Here is a 6,413-nt window from a genome sequence, read left to right on the forward strand (position 1 = left end):
TTCTCCGGTACCGGGAACCGAACTCACGACCTTGCACTTGCCAGGCAGGCGCTTTTGCCGCTGAGCTAAATCCCCAGCCCCTACCCCTATATTTTCAAGATTTCTATCTACTTTCTGTCCAGCAGATTTGGTGTTTCCTCTTTAATCTTTGATCTTTGATCCATTTTGACTTTAGTTTAGTGCATGGTGATAGACATGGGTCTAGTTTTAGTCTTTGACATGTGGAAAGCCAGTTTTTCCAGCATCATTTATTAAAGAGGCTATCTTTCTTCCAGTGAACATGTTTGGGCCCTTTTTCAAAGTCAAGGTGACTGACTGTGTTTGTAGTTGTGTCTGCATCTTCTAATCTATTCCGTTGATCCTCAGGTCTCTTTTTTTTTGCCAGTACCATGCTGATTTTATCACAGTATCTTTGTAGTATAATTTCAAGTCAGGGATTGTGATGCCTCTTGCATTTCCTTTGTTGCCCAGGATTGCTTTTGCTATTCTAGGTCTCTTCTGGTTCCAGATGAATTTTAGGAATGTTTTCTCTAGATCTGTGAGGTATACTAATGGTAATCAGAATTGCATTGAATTTGTATGACAATCTTGGGAGTATGGCCATTTTCACAATGTTGGTTCTTCCTACCCATGAGCAAGGAATATCTTTCCATTTTCTTTTTTATTTTTTCCATTTTCTGAAATCCTCTTCCATCTCTTTTTACAGAGTACTGTACTTTTCACTGTAGAGATATTTTACTTCCCTTGTTAGATCGAATCCTAAGTATTTCACTCTTTTGGATGCTATTGTGAAAGGTGTGGTTTCCCTATTTCTTTCTCAAAGAGTTTGTTGTTTGTGTGCAGGAATGCTACTGATTTCTGAGTGTTGACTTTGTATCCAGCTACGCTACTGGATTTGATTATTAAATCTAGAAGTCTTTGGTGGAGTTTTTGGGATCTTCTATGTAAAGTACCATGTCATCTGCGAATAACAATCATTTCACTTCTTCCTTTCCAATCCTTATTCCTTTTATTTCTCTTTCTTGTCTAATTGCTCTTGGGCTCCTAATTTCAATAAGCTAAAAATTTTTGTGTTTGTCAAACAATACAAGTTTGTTTTCATTAAGACGAAGACATGGTCACAGTCTTTCATTAAGAGAACCCCAAAGTCGGGCCTGCATTTTTGGGGGAGACAAAAAAATCATTAACTCTAGAGCTGGGGACATTTCTGCAGGTTCCTGAGGTGTGCACCAGAGTGAGTATCTGCATCCCAAGGCCAGGGCCAGCTGGTGCCCCAGACAAGGTGCACTCTGGGAAGCTTAGTGATTACTTAGGCAGTGATATTCTAGGCTGGAAAATTCTAAGCTGAGTGGGGAAGCTGTCCTGGATGTGGTGGGATGTTTAGCAGCACCCCTGGGCTCGGCCGCCCAGATGCCATTGGCATCCCCTCTGCAAGTTCTAACAACCCCAACTGTCTCCAGACATTATCGTGTAGGTGTGCGTGTGGGTCAAAATTGCGCCGCCACCCCCCCCCCCCCCCTGCCGGAGAAAGACTGATCTGAAGATGCCTGCAGCTTTCCACACAGGACCATGTTAGCCCCACAACCTGGCTTTTACTTTGATTTGATTTTGTTTTCCATCCATTTCCGCGGGTCGGAGCCTCTGAGCCAAGTCCAGGCTGGCTCACACGTGTGCATCGGGTCCTTTGCAAGGCAGGCGGCCAGGCTTGGACAGGACCATGCTCTGGGTGGCCAGTAGGTGGCGGAAGAGGGCTTTCATGGCCTCTGTTGGTGCTGCTTTTGCTGCTGCTTTTCCTACCTGGAGAATCAGAGGATGCTGGGCCTGAGAGAGGCCTTGGAGCTACCTTTAGGTTCTCAACCACAAGTGATGATTTTTGCCCTCTAGAGGGAGTTTGTGGATTTCACAGTGGGGGGAAGTGCTGTGGCATCTACTAAGCCGACACCAGGGATACTGCTGAATGTCCTAGAACACACAGGATTGCCCCTCACAGCAAAGAATTGTCCAACCCAAAATGTAGTTGTGCCCAGGTTGGGAAATCCTAGCTTGTGGCTGGGTGAGCTGAGAGGCAGGGAACCATGCCATTGTGTCCTGGCTTCTACTATGACCACGTCTTGTGGCTCCAGGACGGAAGCAAAGCCTCTGTGGCTCAGGTCAGGAAGTGTCTATGCACCATATTCTACATAGGATGCCTTGTTAAGAACTGGCTGGTTTTTGCAGAAAAGGCTACCCCCTCTTCCACACATCTTCCACCCATCTGTGCAGCTGTCTGAGGCGGGGGAGGCAGGGTCACAGATGGAGTGAAATTCCTTGATCATCAGCAGCTCTACTGGCCACTGTCTCTGCACTTTGCACATCTGCTCCCCTTGCAGAGTGACCTAGGCCTCCTCTAAGACCTGGTTCAGCCTTTGCCCCTCTAGAAACCTTTCTAACCCTCTGGCCCAGCCCTAGGCTAGCCTCCTGCTATGGTTTAGATGGAGACATTTCTCACTTGGGAGAGGCTCCCTGGGGTCCAGAGCTCTGCTGGGCATTGTGTGCATCTCACCCTGTGGAGACTGCGTTGTGGGCCTCAGGTGCTGGGTCTTGGGTCCCATTTCATAGGTGCAGAAACAGATGCCCCCCCCCCCCACACACGGGCAGGCAATGAGACTGGGATGTGAACTCTTCAAATGTCTCTTTTATTGCCACGGGTCTATTTCAGAGTCTTTGGATGAAAAGGTCAAGATTTGGGATAGGAGGCTACATCATGAATAACATAAATAAAACAAAAGTTCCCCCTGCATTTTTATTTAGCCGAAGGTCATTAAAGTTGGCACATGTGTGCCCCCATCCCTCCTGCCCCTGGGCCCTCTTCCAGTGCCACCAAGCTCTTGTCTTTCCCCAAGGCGAAACTGTCAGATGCTTGTTGTGTCTTTGGGGCAATCAACAGAGCTGTCTCCTCAAGATTGCTGCCCAGGGTGTCATCGCAGGTGCTCACCAGCAAGCCCACACGGAGTGCATTTTGCAGGTCAGTGCTTCCCAGGGCTGGGTCACATGAGGCAGGGTCTGTGGTTCAGAATTTGGTACCTGAAGTTACCTTCTAGTCTGGCATAAGAGATGTTTTAATCACCCAATGTAGCCAATAAAGAAAATCCCTTATACAAAACACTGAAAAAATTAACCCCCCTAGAAGACACAATCCAGAAATGGGCAAGTGAAATGAAAAGACACTTCACATAAGAAGCAGTGCAAATGGTCAATGAACACTTGAAGAAATGTTCAACCTACCTGGCCACTAGATAAATGCAAATTAAAACATCAGTGAGATCCTACCTTACCCCAGAAAGAATGGTCATCATCAGGAAATCAATTGATAACAAATCCTAGAAAGGCTTCAGAGAAAAAGGGGCCCTTCTGTGCTGCTGGTGGGACTGTAGACTGGTACAACCACTGTGGAAATCAGTATGGAGATTCCTGAAAAGCTGAAAATAAAAATCCCATGTGAACCAGTTATTCCTCTTCTAAGTATCTTCCCCAAAGAGTTAAAGACTTTATGTTACAATGACACATGCACACATGTTACAATGACACATGCACCATGTTTATAGTAGCACAATTCGTAATAGCTAAAGCTGGGAAGCAGGCTATGCGTCCATCAAGGATGAGTGGATAAAGAAAATGTGGTATTTACACACAATGGAGTACTACTCTGCCATAAAGAAGGATAAACTTGAGTCAACTGGAGGAAAATGGGTGCACCTGGAGACCATAATGTTAAGTGAAATAAATCAGGCACGCAAGCTTAAATATTGCATGGTGTCTTTGCTATGAGAAATCCAAAGTATAAACAAAGGTAGATAGTAGGAAGAAGGAAGATAGATCTTTCTTAAATGGGAAGGGGGCCAAGAGATGGAGGGAGGGAGGAGAGAAGGGAAAGGGGATGAGAAAAGGAATCGGGATTTTATGTCCACGCACCAACTCCACACAAGGAACGCAAATGTTATGAACCAGGAACATGGGCTGATGAAAAAATCCTCCATGCAAACAAAGCTGCTCTGTGTGGAGCCCAAAGAAGGAGAAGGCTGGACAGACAGTGGAGGCCCAGAAGCCTGGGAGTGGGTCAGCTGCATACCTTGGGCAAGTCACTTGCCCTCTGCATCTCCACGTCCTCTCTAAAGCAGGTACAAGGACCCACTCACGGTGGCGGGGGAATGAACCAAGCTGGCTCGAGTTCCAGCATTTGAAAAGATTCCAGCATTTGGCCCCTGGAAAACTCAGTATCCCATCAGCCTGCACACCTGCAGCTCTTTGGCGATCAGCTCCTTGAAATTTTTTTTACAAAAATAGAACAAGAAAACATACAAATAGAAAACAATTCACTTATAACAGCTATAATTGTTTACACAGCGTTTACATATACTATTACAAGTCATCCAGGTGATTTAGAGTACACGGAAGAATGTGCATGTGTGTTCTATGTAAATACCACATCTTTTTGCTTCAGATCCCTGGATTTGGTACCTGCAGGGGTCCCAGAAACAATCTCCTTGGATTCCAAGGGACAACCACACACAAGTTCCTTCTTCCTTGAAACTAGGGAAGACAAAGTTGGAATCATTATAAATTCTCATAGTTTGACTCTTTTAAATTAATTTGAATGCCAAAGTTCTGACGAGGACAATGTATTATAGTCCCACAGCCACTCCACCTGTGGTACTTCGGGGTGCTTACTGAAGTCAGGTCAGAGAATCACAGAAAGAAGACACAGATCTGGTGTTCATTTCTACAGGTCTAGCTCCATAGCTGCAAGGGCCGGATTTTGTTATAAACAAAACCTTTCAGTATCATTATTTTGTGAAATACATGATTTCAACTATATATGTAATTAACTCACTAGAATAAATAGTGTAGAGGTGTTCCTTTTTATTCTTTATCCCTAAAAGATTATATTTTTATGCAGCTAACCCAAAGATTTTTTTCCCCATTGGGCAAATTGAACATACAGCATAGTTTTTCAATTTCAAAAGACTGGCAGATGCTCGAGTCACTTCACAGGGCTGAGCTGAAAATGTAGATGGGAGAAGCTTAAGAGAATTCCTGGACTGGAGGGCTGAGTGATGAGCGCGTGCCAGGACTCTTCCCTGGGTCCCCAGTTTACACCCCAGAAGAGAAGCATAAGAGCCACTCACATCTTTGAATGGCTAGTTCCAACCCAAGGCTTGGACTTGGGTTAGAATGAGACTAATGTGACTTACTTCTGCCTAACATCCTGCAGGTAGGAAGGACAGGACCGTAACAATGACCACAAGCTGAAATCCTGCAGCATTGTGTTATCGATCCGTGGGGGAAATTATTGTTCTTTCATTTGTGTCAAGGCATTAACATCTTCTCACTTTTTAAAAATAAATTATAGAAAAGTAAAAATCTGTAAAGTTAATATTTATTCAGCACACAGTAATTTAAAACACAGAGATGTAAAGTGTTTCGTTTCTTTGCAAAAAGAAACTTGTCCAAAGTAGTCAGAAAGCTGCTTTCCTCCTTGCATTACTCTGTGACCCATCTAAGGCTGGAGTCTTCGACACACTCCTTCCCAAGACTGAATGAGTGTCCAGGATTGCCTCCTTTTCGCTTTCCAAGAAGTGAAATATCCAGGTCTGATCTGGACTGAGGTCCCCGGCTGCTTTATCTGCAGTCTCTTGAATGGTGGGATGTTAACCATTCTTGGCAACTCTCCTCTGTAATTCCTCTTCTGTTTTGTGTGGTTTTCTGCATCTTGGCTGCATTTCTGTCTTTGCTGCTAATTCTCTTCTTCAGTTATCCATGCCTGTGACATCTCATCCGGGCTTACGCTGGGGAGATCAGGAGGCAACACACCTGTGTGCGGTGTGGTCTGTGAGTGAGCTGATCTGCAGATGCAAACCAACTGACCCCTGACAGAGAAGCTGGCCTGTTTTGCCCGTAAGATTAGAGATGGAGCCACTGGAAGCCTGTCAGGGGTTGAGCACACTAACTGGGTGCTCACATGGCCTGTGCTGAGCTTCATTCTCAGCTAGGGCCCTCTGGCTCCCCTACAAGGACCAAGCCTGATACTGCAGGGGCCCCAGATTGTCACTGCAATTCCTTCACCAGCCTTAGGAGCTCAGTTGCGAAGCTGGGTGTGGTGGTATGCACCTGTAGTCTCAGCTGCTTGGGAAAATGAGGTGACAAGACAGCAAGTTGGAGGCCCTCCTGGGCAATAGAGTGAGCTATCTGCTTAAAAAGAAAGGAATTTAGTTGAGAAACTCTGTGTCTTTATTTTTTTCCCTTTTGTTAAACTCTTTGGGCTTGAAGACCTAATGACCTAGGTCAGCAGATTACTGGGCATGGCAAAGCCATCCGTGAACTGCTGGCATTTCTCTCCCTGTGTCCCCAGTACCCACCGCTGTGCCAGGCATAGA

This window comes from Chinchilla lanigera, unplaced genomic scaffold, assembly GCF_000276665.1.
Source record: "Chinchilla lanigera isolate Chin_1 unplaced genomic scaffold, ChiLan1.0 scaffold00037, whole genome shotgun sequence".
NCBI classification, from domain to species: Eukaryota; Metazoa; Chordata; class Mammalia; order Rodentia; family Chinchillidae; genus Chinchilla; species Chinchilla lanigera.